Genomic DNA, 19,765 nt, shown 5'->3' on the forward strand with positions numbered 1-19,765 from the left:
GGGGGGCGGGGGCGGGAGGGGAGGGATTGAGGTCAGAATGGGGGGGCTGCAATTGTATGGGGAATATAACAATAAAATTTATTAAAAAAAAAAGTCTTCCACTATAATGTGGATTTGCCTATTTCATCTTGTTGTAATTTTGTTGATTTTTGTTTCATGTACTTTGACATTGAATTTTTAGATGCTTAAAGAATTGGGCTTTTATTCTCTGTGGCACATTACTCTTCTCTATCTCCAGTAACATTTTTGCCTTAAAATCTACTTTATTTGACTTTACTATTACAAGTATCTTAAAAACTCAATTTTGGAAGGAAGAGTGATTATTTAAAATTCAAATAATAGGTGTTTATATTTCAATTCAGTTTTCAAAACCTTTATATGTTTCAAGTTATATTCCATGCAGGTACAGCTAATTTAGGAATGACCTCAGTATTTGTGCCAATTCACATAGAAAATTAGTGATTCCCAGGCCTCCCCAGTGGCGTGGTGGGTTGAGCACAGCGCTGGTGGAGCTGTCAGCAGCTTCTGCAGTGCTGGTTCGATCCCCCGCTGGCCAGGGAGAAACCCACATGGCGAGGCAGACCTCTCCTGTCTCGCCCACTGCACCCCTAAGCAGTGTTTTCCGTCCGTCTGCCTGTTCTGCTCCCCACTGTCTCTGGTGAATCCCCTCACCCTCCCGCTCCTCTGGCCTGTACCCCAGCTCTTGTATAAATAAATAAATCTTAACCAAAAAAAAAGAAAGAAAATTAGTGATTCCCTTTTCCAGCTATCTCCTGCCAGGATTTTCTACCACACTTTCCAGTTCTTAGGAGCCCCCTCTCCTAGTTCTTCTGGTTAGAGATATTGGCTTCTTTCAGAGTTTTAACTTCTGCCTTCTTGTACAGTTCCAAGAAACTAGGGTAAAGTGGCAAGGGAAAAAGATATAAGAAAGCAATAATTAGGGTTCTCACCACATGCTTCTCTTATAGAAACTGCTTCTCCCAGTTTCTTTACTCAAGACTCCTCACAGGGTTTTAGGTGCCTGTTCCACCGTGCATTTGAAGCCAGTTTGGGAGCAATGTACAGAGAATAAAAAAGGGATTATGTAGCATGGTGTCTCACAAAGGGAATACATCAAATGCCATCAAGGTGTGCGTCAATAACATTATCCACCCACTGTTGAACAATTTAGGAACAAATGGAACCTCTGAGTCTGGTGCCAAGACTGTTTGCCTGTTTGCCTTATTCTTAGTGATTTACAGGTGGAGACTAGCAACACTTTTTAGAAGATATTTATGAGAATAACAAAAGCCCACCAGAATTGAGATTAACATTTTGTTTCAATCAAAAAGATGTCATCTCTAAATATAAATGAAAAGGTCCTTTATTCTAATTAATCCAAGATATACAGATGGCCTCCAATACATTGGAATATTTTCTATAACAAATGTAGGCTCATGAGAGTAATAGAATTACATTTTCATTTTATAGCTCTATAATTATTGGGTGAATTTTCTTTAAAGAGGGCTTTGCTATTTCTACCACCTTCCTAATTGGAATCAAAGTATTCTAAGTTTTCAAGAGACCTCAGTGGTCTTTTAAATCTTTCAGAGCTGAGCATACTGATTTCTTTTGATTATCAGAAAGATCATCTGGGAGGTGGCCTAGGTCCAATTTGTCTATTACTTTTGGTAAGATAAGATGATGCAGAGCTATGGCATCCTGAAGAAGAAAATAATGGAATCTATCCACTTGCATATCCCAGTCACTATAGTTTGGAATTACAATTATTCTATTCTTGGAAAATGTGAAAGTTCTGATAAGTAAAAGCTGTTCTTGATAAATTTATAGTTACAATGAGCCTATGATATAGAAATTTGACAGGAAGATAGAGTCCTTTATTAAGCCAAGCCAAAATATACACAGATTATATTATGATAACAGACGGTATCACAAAATTGCTAAACTGTTACCATGAAGACAAACACTTAAAAAAAAGTAAAAAAATGGGCCTCCCCTGGTGGCGCAGCGGTTGAGCGCTGGGCTGCAAAGCTGCCTGCAGCCTCTGCAGCACCGGTTCGATCACCGGCCACCAGCAAGGGTCCCACATGGCATGACAGACCTCTCCTGCCGCGCCCACTGCTCCCCTCAGCAGTGTATTTCATCAGTCTGCCTGTTCTGTTCCCCACTCTGGCTCTGGTGAATTCTCTCACCGTTCCGCACATCTGACTGTACCTAGTACGTATATAAATAAATAAATAAATCTTTAAAAAAAAAAGGTAAAAAAATTACAAAGACGAAATTAAAACATACAACCTAGATTATTGTAAAGTAAGAGAATATTTATTGACAGTATTGATTTGCTATATCTTCTGTTGATGACAATTTCTGCTAGAATTAGAAAGCCATGACTAAATTCCTAAAGTCAGAAATATTTCAGTGTTATAAAGTTGTGTTATCTAACCTTATGTGACTTTTTAGCCCTTTGAAAGGTGGTTGGCCCAAACTGAGAAATTCTGTGTTAAATAAATATACAACAGATCTCAAAGACTTACTTTGGGGCAGGGGGGTGGGGGAGGCAAAACATCTCATTAACAATTTTTTAAACTGATTACATGTTGAAATGATAATATTTTGGATATAGTGGATTTAAAAATGTTATTAAAATTCCATATAGTTCCATATATTTTAACTTTTAAAAATATGACTAATAGAAAATTTTCATTTTTTTAAAAGATTGATTTATTTATGCATAGAAGAACACGGGTGCAGGCCAGAAGTGCAGAGGGTGAGAGGTCTCACCAGAGATAGAGTGGGGAGCAAAAAAGTTGAATCTACTGAAATACACTGCTAAGAGGAGCAGCAGGCGAGACAGGAGAGGTCGGCCACGCCCTGTGGGTCAGATCCCCCGGCCAGGGATCGAACTGGTGCTACATGTTTGGCGATAGTTTGATAATTGAGACTTTAACCACTGCACCACCAGGAAGATCCCAAAAATTCAAAAAAATTTTATGTGGATCACATTGTATTTCTATTGGTCAGTGCTGGTCTAAACTATAGATCATAATAATATTAAGATTGTTGGATAGAACATTACATATCATAGTTAGAATTCATCTTCACATGAAATTTTCTAGTATAGTGTTCCAATAACACCTTAGAAATCATGCATGGTTTCATTTATTTAGCTATAATTTAATACAATTTGATTTTGCTATAATTTCTGCTTTAAAAAAAAAGATTTATTTTTTATTTATACAATAGCTAGGGTACAGGCCAGAGGCACATGAGGGTGAGTAGATTCACCAGAGACAAAGTAGGGAACAGAACAGACAGACTGACTGAAATACACTGCTGAGGGGAGCAGCGGGCGAGACAGGAGAGGTCTGCTGCACCATGTGGGTTGCTCCCTGGCCAGATGGGAATCTCCCTGGCCGGCCGGGAATTGAACCCATGCTGCAAAGGCGGACAGCTTCACAGCACTGTGCTCAACCCACTGCGCCACTAATTCTCATTCTATTGTGGTGTAAACTTTCTTATATCTGGTACACATGTGTGAGTGTTGTAACTACTTCATGTCTGTTTCTTTTTGGACTACAAGTTCCTTTAAGGAGGAGGCATTAATACATAGTGGATTACTAATAAAATGTATAGGATACATTTTTTAAAGGCAAAGCTAACAATCTCCTTTACTCATTTTTTTTTAGGGAGAATCAACTTTAATGGACAATAAAAATGTGTTGCCTGACTTCTTTGACTAACTGAATTAGCTAGGACACTGTGGAACTAATCACATTAAAAAGAGGCCTCTACATTCCATTTGAAAATTATTTTACAGAACCTTTTAAATTGGCCAAAGGGAAAATAGAGAAAACACCAGAAAGAACAACTGCCCTTAGAATCACAGAAATATATTACGTCAGGTTATGTTTATTAAGTTATTTAATATATGTTTATTCAGTTCCTAGATATACAAGGATTTACAAAACACTGTTCCTTTATTTATCTCACAGCCTAGATGAGGAAACAGATAAATATCCAAAGTGTTCCTTCCTATGACTAAAGAATGTATAAGCTATAGTGATGGAAAAAGCTATCAGTTTTACCTGGGTTTATAGCAGAATTGTGGATTTATCAGAGGCTATAAGGAGTAAGAAATGTTTGCATATACATCACACTGGTCAGGTGGAGAGAGAGAGCATTCCAAGGTCATCCAGAAAGAGAAGGAACTAGAAATAGCAACCTTGAGACATAAAAAAGAGCACATAATTCCATATTTGGAATTAAGGGTAGGTAAACTGGAAGTGATAACAAGTAATGATGGTGAAAGTGTTATCATAATTCATTTATTCAATCTATTCAAGTAATTTTATTAAGGAAGTTTAATGTATATATTAGGAGTTCTAGCTGTAGATTCAAATAGCCAGGCTTCAAATCTCAACCACTGATTAAACTTTTGATCTTCAGTAACTTTCTAAACATATATAAGCCTCAGTTTGCTTACACATATACTGGAAAAGGTAGTGAAATGTCAATTACAATTTACGGAATTGTGTTATAGGATTAAGTAATTTAATCCACTTTAAATGTTTAAAATTGTCAATAATATCCAGTTAAAGACCATCAGGAAATTACTTATAGCTGAACAGACCGGGTTTATTTCTCACCAGAGAAAAATAGAACAAATAACATGGTGTGTCCTGGCATCTCAGTAAAAGGTTTTGGAAATAACCCAGTATAGGATGTGGGCTTTGGCTGGATGATTTGGGGAGGATTCAAGTAAACAGACATTTGCTGTAGGTTAGATGCTATGAGAAAGTGGGGCAATTCTATGATTGGGCATTTCAATAAATCTTATCCTTAGAGGAGCCAGACTAGAGGAAGGCTTAAGACTATACTATGTCAAAGAAGTAGCAGCCACTCATTCATATAAACCAGGAGAGAGGAGAGCCTAATATAAGTGATCCTCTTTTTGTCTGTGCTTGATAAAGTTATGAGTGGTTTTGTTTTGTGTCATGAACTCAGAGTTATCTTATCTGATGTTAGTGAAATTATGTCTAACCAGAAAATAATGTGGCCTAGCTGTGTCAGGCCAATTCCTAGATGTCAAGGACTGCTCTTTAAAAATGTCTTAGCCATGTGCCTAATACATAGCAGGCATTCAATAAATATTTGAAGTTACTTTCAGATGTTAAAGGAAGATGTCAAGTAAACAGACGCCTTAGGATTGTGCTATAAGGAACTCTATTATTTAATGGCAGGGTAGAAGAGGCTACAATTGAAAATGAAAAATAATCAAGGAGATGGAAGGAAACAAGGAGAGTGTGAAGTCACAGAAGCTAATGAACAGAAGGGAATCTTTCAGGGAAGAAAAAAGAGGTGGATAGCTGTCAGATATTGCTAAGAAACGAATGAAGATAAGTTGTGAGTACTGGAATTAGCATAAAAGTCACTGCCATTCTTGGTGAGAAGTTTCAGTGGAGTAATGATGGCGAAAGTCAGACTGAGGTAGGATGAGAAATGAGCAATAGGCAAACAATTTCTTACAAAGAGGGAAGCAAAATTAGGTTTGCTGAAGGGTCATGATGGGTCAAAGGAGATTTAAATTATTTTTAAATATAGAAATCATTTTCATATTTGAATATTGATGGAATGATTACAATCAAATACAAGAGCTTAAGTCTACAGGACAGAGAAAAATGGCTAAGGAAAGAAAAATCGATAATGAAAGTTTCCAGAAACAGCTGACGAGAATGGAATCCAAAATAGAATATGGGGTCTATAGTTGGATACTTTCGTATGTCTTTATTTTTATTTCATTCAAAATATTAACTATAATTGTTGAGATAAGGTTCAATTGCCAAATGATGTTAAAATTATAAATAACATAATTAGTATTGTATTTCAGAGAGATCACAACAGAAAAGATGGATTAGAGGATTTCAAAACTACAGGCACAAACATTGAGGAGGCTAGTCTAATTGTACTGGAAAGAAAGGGATGAATTTAGGGCCTCCCTGCTGGTGCAAGGGGTTAAGACACATCACTACTAAGCTAGCCATATCCACTGCAGCATAAGTTCGATCCCTGGCCAGGGAGGTGACCCACATGGCACAGCAGACCTCTCCTGTCTCTCCTGCTGCTCCCCTCAGCAGTGTGTTTCAGTCAATCTGACTGTTCTATTCCCCGCTATGTCTCTGGTGGATCCTCTCACCCCCCACAACTCTGGCCTGTACCCCAGCTCTTATATGTACAAATATATAGATCTTTATAAACAAGGGATGAATTTGAACTACAGTATTTAAAAGCTGGAATAGAGAGCAGGGAATGATTATAAGAGTGCTCAAGGAAAGAAATTGGGTATATGAAAAGGATAAATGAAAAAAAAAGTCAACAATAACTCCTGGACTTTAGATTTGAGTTATTAGGGAGGAGGTGGTGCCATTCACTTTGTAAGAAACAGAAGAGGATAAGCAGGTTTGGATAGGAATGTCAGAGGATGAAGAATCTATGACTCATGCTTTCACTCAACAAATTTCTTAAAAAACTATTTTATGTCAAGATCCAAACCAAACTCCAAGGAAATAGTTGTGAATGAGAGAATGCCCTGGTGGTACATACTTTAGGGTAATTTTTTTGAGTTTGAGATACTTTAAATATTTAATTTCTCAGTAGACAGATAAAATGTGTTGGATAAAGCAATGTAGGCTTAAGAAGAAAAATGTGGACTAAAAATTTTATATATATATATATATCAAATATATTTGATATATATTTTAGATCAGGTCTATCTATTTTATATGTCAAATATATATCATATATATCATATATAATATATATTATATACGAGATATATATATAAAGGATCCGCAAATGATCAGGATAAGTTAGGAAAAAGATAATTAAGGGATGATCCAAAGAAAGAGAGAAATAAAAAGGAGGTATCTACCATAACTTTTCATTAGTGTTTGAAAGTGAATTGCTATGCTTAATGAAGTTTTTGTACATGAATATATTTCAGTGTGTGCGCACACGCACGCGCGCACACACACACACACACACACAGAATGAAGTTGATTAACAGTTCTTTTGAAATATTTGTCCCCCTGAGCAAAGTAAAATATAATTAAGGAAGGTATATTTCTTAACTGTGCTCTAAGACCTATGGCTATTTTTGTGATCACCTCACATTAACTCTAAGTCACACTTGTATACATATATACATAATTTCATACTTAACCACAGGCATAATTAATTTTCCTTTGTTACTAGACAGAGCTAGGTTTGAATTCTTGCCCTGCTCCTCCAAGTATGAGAACGCAGGTCATCCAGTATTTATCGAGCACTTGCTATGTTCTAGCCCTGTGTGAGGCACCGAAGTCTGTGGTTAATGAATGACCCATTGTCGTTGCCCAGAAGAAGCTTCTAGTTTTATGAAGCAAGTTGATTTTTATCCTTGCCAATATGAGAATGCCTTCCTCATGAAGTTGTGAGTAATAGTGAGGCAAGTTTGCTGAATGCCTACAAGTATGCAGAACGAAATGTATTTCTCTGGATCATGCTATGATGTTAGCTGAATAGTAATAGCTTTTCAAGTCTCAGTATTACTGAAATTACAAGAATCCAAAAATTAGTACTGACAGAGTGTTGGTGGTAGAGTGGTTAGCATAGCTGCCTTCCAAAAATTAGTACTAAATCTGACCCTGTAATTGCTATGAGGTGTTCCCAATAGAAAGTTAAATTTATTGGCTTGTTTTTAAGAAATCTTAATAGTGGTTACACTTTTGTAGGCTAATGCTACAAGCCAGAGACAACATATTCTTTGTAGAATATGGCATTCCCATAGCACCTATGTGGTGGAAACAATGAATGCTATATCTAGCTTATGAGGGCATGTCCCACCAAGTCTTGAATTTGATTTCCAACAAATTTCTGCTATGCAGTGTTTTCTCTAAAAGGATCAGGATGACTTAGGAAAAGATAATTAAGGGAAGAATTCAAAAGAAAGAGAGTCATAAAAAAGGGCTATCTACCATACATTTTCATTAGTGTTTGAAAAGTAAATTTCTGTGTTTTATGAGGTTTTTGTAATTGATATACTTCAGCAATAATTTATAACCCCCCCCCCCACTTAAGTATTTTGAGAAGGTGAAGACAGTGACTGACTAGTCAGACCTTAACATCTATCAGCCAACATGCTTGTTTACACTCTGGAACCAGGAAACTATCACAAAAGGCCTAGGATCTCATGTACCTGCAGGTATACTGCCCATGAATCCTCTGCAATATTACATGAAATACCTTCGATCATTTTTAACCACAAATATGTTAAAATCTTCTGGGAGGGCCGATCGTTACAAGGAGTGATTCTTATGAGGAAGTTTCTTTCCCTAAAGTGATCAATAATGAAGAAACTTAACTATAACTCTTGCAAGATAAATACAAAGAAATGGAAGAGGGTGGGGAGGTGCTGTAACTCACATGTGCTAGTAAACTTTGCTTTCTTCAGAAGAATGCATTCTCAAACTTCACTGTGCATTAACAAAGTGATTGACTCTAGGGAATATTCTAGAAGTATTTAGAGCTTTTTTTTGTTCACATGGAACAATGGAGAAAATCACATTAAACTGCAATAAAGCATACAAGTATTTTAACCCTTTTTCCAACTATCTTCCACCACATCTTTGGAAGTACTGTGACCAATTACCATTACAATACTTGACATCAATGGTGCAATTATATACATATATCTATTCAGCACTAGGCTTACATTCTGATTATGGATTTAAATCCTTTTAACACCAAATCCCAAGGCTCCAAGGGAAATTGCTGTGAGTGAGATTTTTACGATACTTGGTCACTGGGTGTTCAGTACACTTTTCAAATGGGTTATATCAACTTTACCGAACCTATGTGGTTGTTTAAAATAGTAAATAAAATGAAAAAAAAAAACTTTAGAATTATACCTAATCCACACAACACCTCTGTATTAGTATGGGTTCTCCAGAGAAACAGAATCAAATAGATAATAGCATTTATATATATTTAAGAGAGGGAGACAGAATAGAAATTGCTTCAGTTACAGGAGCTGAGAAAAGGCTTGAGAACCAAGAGAGCTGATGCGGACATACAAGTTCCAGTGTGAAGGCCTGAAAACCAGATCTAATGGCCAAGGACAACAAAAAGTGAGTGTTCCATATCAAAAATAAGAGAGAATTTGACCTTCCTTCAACTACTTACCCCTCAATGGACTGGAAGATGCCTGCCCACATTGGTGAGTGAAGGCCAGTTTATATATCAAATACTAATATTTTCCAGAAACAGCCTCATGGACACACCAGAAATATGTTTTGCCAACTATCTGGGTATTGTTTAGTCCAATCAAGTTGACATATAAAATTAAGCATTACATCTTCAATCCCTACAATCTTTACGAGAATCATAATAAAGTAATATAAAGTTTTTGAAACTTTGGTTTCCTCACTTAAAAAATGGTAACAATATATCTGTAGAACTTTTTACAGATTAACAAGTATTTATGTGCCTAATATATAGCTATTTAACATGCTGTCATTATTTTTAATTATAAATATTATTTCCAACAAAGCCAACTTCTGAGATGTGATCGTTAAGTAGGAAACCATAGCATTTCAAATGCACTTCACATTATAAAAGGAGATATAAGATCAGTTCTTGCTATATGTCATGAACAAAGAGATAGAAGCAGATTAGAATATGGAATATATTATCTATATGGCAAGAAAAAATGCTTACCAGTTTTATTGGTTTTTTTACCTTCTCCCCCTCAATCTGTATTCCCCTAAACTACCTGAAATGTAAATTTGAAGTAGACAGATTTTAAGGTAGTCCCAGGATATCTAGTCCTTTGTTTCCTTATATGGCATGAGTAAAGGGAACTTACAGTGCCAATTAAACTTCCAGATCAGTTAACTTTAAAATAATTAAAAGTGAGATTATCCTGGATGAGCCTGACTTAACCAGATGAAGTCTTTTAACTCTATTTGTACCAAGGCCACCAAGGCCACATTGGGGTCAGAGAGATTCTCCCACAGCCTTGAAAAGTTGCCTCCATTTTGTGTGAGGCATGTGGGGATATCACATAGTAAGAAACTGGTATGATACCTAGGTCCTGAGAGTGGTCCTTGGCTGCAGTCAACAAGAAAAAGGAGACCTTGAATATACTATAAAGAGCAGAGTTCTGCCAAAAATCATGTGCACTTAGGAGAACTTTAGAAATAAACATAACTTGGCCAACCCCTTGATGGTAGACTGTTAGACTCCTGTCCTGTAGTAACAGAGATATTTAAATGCATGTGTGCATGTGGCTTTTTTTTTTCTTTTTTGGCTGTAAGTTAGGGATAACTTGATACATACAGTAGGAAACTAAACAAAAATCCATCTTTTATAAAAATCCTAATCTTCTCAGAGGTTATTTACATAGTGGCTCAGGAGGAGATACTGTTCATAGGTTTGAAAAGCAAAGCACGTGATTATAACAAAATTATTTCAGCAAGCAAGAAATTTGACCTGCTCAAAATTTTTGAATCATCAGGTACAGTAAGTTCAAATGCAGTATAGGAACAGGGAAATAGTTTTTCAAAGAGGGAGAAGAAACTTCACTTTCAATTTCTTTAACAAGCTATGTAACTTTATCAATAAATAAACCAACTCAAATTATAGTGACTCTTATTTAAAGACATAGTAAATTAGCCTTTATCCTAATAAAGCAGTTGAATGCTGAGAAACAATTTAATTGTAAGAAATGAGTCTGTTTACCATCATAAATAATGTAAACAATCTCACAGAACTAATAATAAGTGACTGAAAACACTTAGGAGGTTTGCTAATGGATTTAAATGTAAATTCTTGAGTTTGACTTATTCAAGAATCAGTCCAAGACATTTATGTGTTTTATATCAGTCCAAGACAAATATGACCTAAAACTTATTATCTGAATATAAAGAAGTCACAGCATTGGATAAGAGGAAATGAACTGAAGAATTCCAATAGTTGCCTCTTATTTGAAACCTGCATGTGTTAAAATGAATTGAGTAACATTTACACATAATTACACAATTTATAAGGATAAATCCAGGATGAAGAATAGGGAATTATTTAGTTATGTAAACAGATTTGTTTCTTGAAGGCAAATTTAAATTTGAAGTCTGTATATGTGAGTATGTGATATGTGCTTACATGTGCAAATATGCATGGGTATGTGTTTGTGTATACATAAGAGTGAAAAAATAGAAAGGATATACAAGAAAAATTCATCCAGGATTCTTTGTCCTTACCTAAATGAATTTAAAACTATGTCAAACACCGTCTTACCAGGACAAGGAAAAATTGATTTGCAGTTGTGTATAAATAGGCCATTTATTGTAAAGGTCATATTTTAAAGTCTCCTAACTATTCGACCTTACTCCCAAAATAGATCAACTTAAAAAAATATTTATTGTTTATCAATCCTTACACAAGGAGTCTAACAGACAACAAATGAACTCCATTTTCTGACTTTATCCAAAGTTTGAGACATGATCCAAACCACCCATAGTGCTCATGGGGCAATGTGAATATCTTGATTGCTACTCATGATTCTGTTGTCATTATGAACTTTTGTTATTTGGAAGAACCTGAAAAAATAATGTTGGCTTCTCTGACTGATCAAATGAATAACAAATTCCAATTAAATTTCTCCATTGGTGTAGTATCTAATTTTCCTCTTGTATGGAGATAGTTTTGCAACCAGGAGTGGGAGATTAACACAGTTTTCATTATCACATTTTCTCTTCAACAATAACCAACTTAACTTATTATTTTACTGTACAAGAATACATATTTATTATAGGAAATACAGGTAAGTGAAAAGAATGTAATCGAAAGAATCCATAACTTTGTATCCATTTTAATAGAATAGTCTTTCCTTTTATCAAAGCAAAATATATATGTATGCGTGTGTGTGTATATATATATATATATATATATATAGTCTTTAAAAATACACGAGTGAACATAAAAATTAAATAAGAAATCCTCTGGGTAGCTAAACCACTCTGGATTTTATGGCAACATAAGTTGGAGGGTGCAGCCAAGAGCCCCCATGGGTCTTCTGAATCATAAGGGCAAGCCCATGATATACAGTAGGATGTGGTGACATTTATCAACAACAACATCTACATTTTCATGTATCCTAGCAATAAACATAATACTTGTCACATATTTAATAGGTTAAATTTGTATTATAATATATTGATACCATACTTGTATGTAAGACTTGCTTCAGGGTGTAACTGCATTCAACATCAAATAGCAGGCTAATAAAAACTGTAGCAGAAACAGTTTTACGACCCTCCATTGACTTGTGTTTTACATTATATTATCTTATTGCAGACATCTGAATTAAAGGTTAACAAACACTATTTAATGGGTTGTCTGAATAAATGTACAATGCATGAATACATGCTTCTTTCAATTTTTATCAGTTTTGATATTACACAAGCTTTGTGATTTGGGTTAAGACATGACTGTAAGTGGTTGATGGCTCTTGACTGACTCTTTTAAGTAATATGAAATAACACATTTTGTTAGATTTCATCCAATTAAATACATATCCACCATTAAAGCAATCTGTCATCACTTTAACAATGTCATTAACATCTACAATATAACTCACAGGGGTTTTGTTCTTCTTTCAAAATTAGTAGCACATACATTTATATAGAAAGCTTAAAATACAAAAACAAATTTAAGAAGCCTTCAACTCTAAGCTAAACAAATATTTCAAATGGGTTACATAGAAGGTATGACTTTACTAAAAAAAGAAAAGACCATGGAAATTATATATCCATTAAAATGGATTAATGATATAAAATATAAATTGCCTTCCTTCTAATATAGCAATCAAGAAATATAGTTTTATTATACTACTAAACTTATTGGGCAAATAGGCTACTGAAAGTAAAAATTGGATATATAAAACTTATGATTTTATTTGTATATGATTATTATCAGCCTTTAGAATTATTTTAGAAAATTTTAATGCATAAAATAATATATTAAGTACCTAGTAAAAAAGATAAAATTATATTAGCAAATTTAGATAGTAATATCCAACTTTAAATTGCTAAAATACATCTTATTTACTACTGTGACTTCAGTAAATAGGTTAAGACTCAATTACTAATAAATGCAGGGGAACTCTAAGTTTATTAAATAGAGAGAGGTTCTGCTCCAAGAAGAGTATCACTTATATTCATACAAAACTATGTACTATTGTATAAATATGAATTAGAAACTGAAATGTACTTGCTTACGGTTATCTAAAGTTTTTATAAAAGCTCTCTTAATTTACCCAAGTTTCCCTCACTGATAGTTAAGATTACAAATAAAATAGCATGAAACCTAATTATAAGGGTAGAGATATTGTAATCATTTTTTAGATCACAGAAATTGCTTCTCTGGAATTGACTTGTTCTCTTTGGCTCTTAGAATAATCTACTAAACATTATAGTTAGTTGGAGTTATGTCTTTTCTCACTTAATAGACTATAAATCCTTCAAAGGAAGGATCGATATCCTGTGTCTCTCCAAAATTCTTGCAGAGCTCAGCCTAGCACCTTAACACATTATCAATAAGTAAATATCCTGCAATTATCATAAATGTAACATGTCCAAAGTTAATTCACTATCTCTACCTCAATAGCTCTTCCTCTTTTGGATTCTTCATTTCAGTAAAGTTTCCAGTCATCTAGCCGCCCACGTGAAAAACCTGAGTTACCTTTACTGTCTGGTTTTTGCCGTATATTCTCAAAGTCAGTAAAAATCTTGTCACATTTTAGAAATCCTAACATTTTTCAAAACTGGCTTTTCTTTTCTGTTTTTAATGTGACCATCTCTTGCTGAGCCCCCTTTTTTCTTGCCATTCATCCCAATAGTTGATTTCTCAATAACTCTCTGATTTTAACATTTGGATTATTTTGAGTTCTGTTTCCTAGATCCCAAAACACAATCTTCTGTGGTACTGAACATTTGTTCAGTCCATTCAGCATTTTTGAGTACTTCCCAAATTTTTTCCATGGAAACCACTCTGCAATCTCCTTTATAACTCATTTCTTCTCAGAGTTTTGCCTTTTTTCGAATTTCCCCCATCAGGATTGACTCACAATTCATTTGTGCTAGAACCAAAATTCCTAGTGTTGTTTGAAAGATAAAATTAATACAGCAACATAAACTATATTAGATTAAGGTCCATAAGAATTTAAGTTTGTGAATAAAATAGTACATATAGAGACAAGAATAACACATTTTTAGATTGAAAGGAATATCAACTAAGATTAAATTTACACTTTTTCTTCACTGAAAGTTTTTAAGTAATGTAAATAGTAAAAGGTTAGTGATCCTTAACTCAAATGAAGTTATTTTACTTCATGCTCTATACAAAATCTTTTTACCTTAAAATCATGACCTCAGCAAAGAAAATACTGTATCAATGGTGAATTATTATAATATACCAAACTGAACTGTCTCTGAGGCTTTTTAATGTTCATCCAGACAATCAAAATAAGACAAATAAGTACATCTTGAATTGTCTCTTCTTTTGCAGAAAGATACAGTAAATGCCTACAGATACGTTACCTAAAAGTCTAATGGCAAACAAATTCATAAACAATTCATTTAGTATTCACCATACGTTTTTGATTCTCTTACTCAAGTGGAATTCAATGGCTCACTAGCTCACTTTTGATTATCTATGACTCATCAGGATAGAATCAGGTTCTCAAGAATAAAGGTAACCAACACAAGGTTTTTGGTGATCACTTTGACATTGCACAGCATTTGTGTTGAGATTCCAGGATAACCAGGTAGCTGTGATGGGAATATACCGTTTTGAATCAGAAAATCGCAGTCAAGACCATGTGTTAGATATACACTATTTGAACTCTCTGCCATTATGTTTTCTCACCAAGTAAGTACTCCATATTTTAAGGAATAATCATGAAGTAAGAGTATCTAACACTAAGTATCTGATACCTGTATGCTGTTGTTCACAATTGTTGCATTAATCCTCACAACAATTCCATAGAGCAGACAATGTTTTCTTCATCTCATGATTGGGAAATCAGAAGCACATAGAGCAGAAGGAGACACTGAAGGCCAATAGTAAGCAAGAGAACCTGGCTTGAATTTACCAAGAACTAGGATGCCTACCTATACTTCATTAGATAATTGTGAGGATTAAGTAAGATAATTATGAAAATTTGTCTTATAAAACCAATGTTATATAAATTGTCATTTTTCTTATTCTTAAATCTCTCTTGGTTAAGTGAAGAAAAAGTGAAAGGAAAATAATCTTAGTGTTCTCCAAGCAGTTTCACAGAATACCTCATTGAATCTCAAACAACACTCTAATGAGTAAGACATTATTACCCATTATATAGATAAGGAATCTGAGATTCATAGAAATAAAAAAGTTCCTGTTTTCAAAGCACCATAGGGTGGAATTAAAATCATATTCATCTCAATCAACAGCAAGATTCTTTCTACCGTATTAAACTGCCTTATGACACAGCAAAGGATGTATCCCCTCTATACGTAATGTAAAAACCAAGCTGAATATATCTGACATTTATTATAAATGGTTGAAGAATATGAAATTTTGTTTTATAAAGAAAATGTCCTTATCTGGAGTTAAATTATTGGTCTCTTTATAAGGCTTGGGAAACAATGGAATACTCATTAGAATAATTGAATTAGAGCTAAATCCATTTTCGAATGACTACAAGAAAAATTACAATATGCAGAACTAATACATGAGTTTATCTGAAGGCAAGGGATAGACCATGCAGCTGCATGAGGTACTTTGTTGACTTAAAATCAGTAATTTCCTTATCTTCAAATTAAAAATAATATCTAGAAACTATCACCAATCATAATATTTAATGCCAATAAAATGAGAGAACAAAATTTAAGCGTACATACTTTTTTTCACAGTTACGAAACTACTTGGACAGCTTTATCATGTTGTTTTTGTTAATTCATTGATTTCAACTCAAATCTACAGTTTCAAAAATTAACTCCCTATTTTAGTTTAGTTTTTAGTTTAGTTTTAAAAATTAACTCCCTATTTCAGTTTCATTAAAAAATGAAATTTTCGGTCCTCCCCTGGTGGCGCAGTTGAGCACTGGGCTGCGAAGCTGCCCACAGCCTCTGCAGCACCATTTTGATCCCCTGCCCTTGGAGAGGGTCCCACATGGTGTGATAGAACTCTCCTGCTGCCTGTTGCTCCCCTCAGCAGTGTACTTCGTCAGTCTGCCTGTTCTGTTCCCCGCTCTGGCTCTGGTGAATTCTCTCACCCTCTCGCACTTCTGACTGTACCCAGTGCTTGTATAAATAAATAAAGAAATCTTTAAAAAAAATGAAATTTTCATTCCATTTAGACAGTTTCTACCTGCCAATTTGCACAACCATTCACTCATTTACTTATTCAATCAAAAATCATTTTGAACATCTGATATGGGCTGACCCCTCCAAGGTTCACACTAGTCTTAGGAGTTGAGCTGGGAGAAGAAAATTACACAAATAATATCAAATGAATATTTTCATGAAAGAAGTAGAAGTCACATTAAATGGTAGAGCTAACTTAGTCTAAGGAGTAATTTAAGCTTTCTGGAGGTAAGAATATAATATCTAAGAGCTCAAAATTGGATAGAGTAAAGCCAATGGGGTCAAGGGATAGGGTACTCCAGATAGAAGTACCTTGCATTGCATATGGTCTGTTTCACATTGTGGCTTAATGGACATCACCCATTAAACTTTGTCTTGAAGAATAATCTTAAACTGCAGAAGAAGTATTTGTGGATTTCAGTATAAAAACCATTATATATACAGAAGCTATACCTTAACAGCATTCTGAAATTTGTTCCTACAATATATGGTCTTCAAACTGGGATTGAGCATATCTGTCAATACTAAGTAATTTATGATCACCTTTAGAAAATCAGGCATCATGTTCTATTGATTGTCATGCCATGTACTTGACAGCACCAGGTATTATGGCTAATGTAAATAATTATTTTTCCTGAGAGTTTAATTAAGGGTCTTCATATTGATGCAATTAAAATTGCAGAGGCATTTGAAATGCATCACCTAAAATACACCCTAATATTTTCCCTATTAATATTTGTAAGAGAGCTAAGTAATTATAATTTGTATTATTTTATACCATATATGCTACTACCCTGAAGAAATCAGTCTCTGTATATATATATATGCATGTATGTGTATGTACTTTTCAAGTACTTTGTTATTTTCATGAGCAAAAATGTTCACTAATTGTACATCAACATCAGAGGTAGAAGCAAATGATTTTTCAATATTTAAATTTAGGAGTTCTCACTGCCCATTATCTATCTATCAAGAATTACAATTTCCAAATTAACTGATAAATCACATGCTTTATCATGAGACTGTTTGTTATCCTTAGGCTTCAACAGCACCAATTAAAGCCACTGGTATACTTACTAAGTTGATATTTTTTACCTACTGCCTTCACACCCAGTAGAGTGTGATTTTAAAAAAGCAAATTGAAAAAGAGCAACATTAATTGCTAACTTTGTCCTATAGGTGTCTTACAGATGTGCTTACAACTCTCTGACTAGCAGAGATATTCCACAGAGGATACAGAAAAACATTAGCCACAAAAAAGGAGCCATTAGCTTTCTGCAATTCAGATCATATTCTGACTCCATGTCACCCTAGAACAAATGAATGACTACTAGAAAGTCATTAAATAAATAAATGAAAGCTATTGCTATACTCTATTAGATTATACTCATTTTACTCTACTCATTTTACTACTAATTTCATGAATTTACAGACATATACATAAATGTCAACTGAGTAAAGGCAGATAAACTCCATTTAATTTAGGGAACCACACCTTGAAATGATTATATAATGGTGGTGTAGTATTCAAATCCAAAGAAATTATCAAAAGTATGCAATAATACTCTACACACTAATTTCTCTCAAGTGTTAAAAAGAATAGAAAATGAATTCCTTTAAAAAGAGGTTATTCAATTTTAAAAAAGTTGTTACCAAAAATAAGCTTCCCCCAAACTGTCTTGACTCCATGAAGGTTATGACCAACTCCTACTTAAATTTTAAAAGCTTGAAAAAAAAAAAGAAAAGCCAAATATTTTTACATCTACCTCTGCTTACAAAAACTCCAGCAGTTAAGAAATATTTGCATCATAATATAATGGTAATATAGTAAACTTATCACAAAGTTGTTTTATTGAAGAAGTAGCTTTTTTTTTTTTCCAAAGTAAATAGAGATGATAGAACAGATGTACAATAAAAAGAAACCACACGCTTAGGTTTCTATTCTGATTACCCACATGGTCTGCTTTAAGAATATGCAATTACTTCCTGTTCTGGTTACCTCTGAGCACATCAATAAACAAAATTATTATATCCAGTGGCTATTTTTAGTGTAAAAATGAATATTTTATTCATAGAGAGAAGTTAAAGATTTCAGTACTGAATTTATAATTTTTTCTCCAATATTTGTGACACTTCAAAACCTCAATCACAATCTCCAATTTATACAACATTCACTTTCAAATCTTTTTCACATCTATGAACTAAACTTATCTTCATGAACTCTTGGAAGTGATTATGATTATTCTTATGTTACAAGTAGGGAAACAGAGTCACATATCAATGTAGCCCAATTAAGTGAACAGACTTGTCTTGCAAACAAGTCTGTATGCAAGAAATGATTACTGTCCCTGGTCTACTTTTCAAATTGTCATTGAAATGACTATCCACGGATCAAAATAGAAAGCCTATGTCTCACTGGAAACTCTCTACTGGAATATCATACATAAAATTTTTGGGTTTTCTGCTACTACAGATGTTACTAAAATGAAGAAAGAGTCAATGCCCACTGTCACTGATTGGGTGAGGACAAGTGGCACCATTAGGACATAGACTAAAGACCCCTGCATGCAGGGATCTCATGGCAAGGCTTTTTCTCCGATTGTGCTCTTGCAAGCCTGCATGGCTGGCTCCTACTGTGGGCAGCTATAATTAGTTTAAAACGTGGTTTCCAGTTTCTCTGACACTCCCATCATTTTGCAATTGCTCTTTTTAAATGAAGACATAAATTTTACTACTTCATATTGATCCACTGTTCAGAACCTCAGCATACTTTCATATGCCAAGAGATGTTTGCATTTTGTTTTTCCCTTGCTATTCTTACTGAAGGAGTTCCATGTTAATATTTGGATATTAGATAAAATTTGTCTAAGGAAATATATGACTCTTTGTTTAACCCTGTCTTTTTAGGTCCAGATGAGGAATAGTTTATCATTTCAGAAATTTAGTCACCCAAGTTGGGGATACTCAGAGTATGGGATATTTACTTCTGTAGTAAGAACAACCTAGAATTGAGCCTGGGGCACTGCCTCCATTTTCTCTTCTGTTTGTTACTGTTATGGTAACCTTCTACTAGGTAAGGAATATTACGGGCAGTTAATAATGCACTCACATATATGCACAAGCCAAATTTAAAGAAAAGTAGAAGGTACAATAAACAAAGAGGAAAAGGAGGGAGAAGAAAATTTTTCTGAACCAAACAAAGACTTCTAACTAGGGGTTAAAAGAAGGAATAAACAATATATTAAGAGTTTTGACTGGGCAGAATTCAGATGTTAAAGAATCAGATAATGAGAAGTAAAAATATCAGTTGGTTAATAAAGCTG

Source organism: Talpa europaea, assembly GCF_964194135.1.
Source record: "Talpa europaea genome assembly, chromosome: 8".
Taxonomy (NCBI): domain Eukaryota; kingdom Metazoa; phylum Chordata; class Mammalia; order Eulipotyphla; family Talpidae; genus Talpa; species Talpa europaea.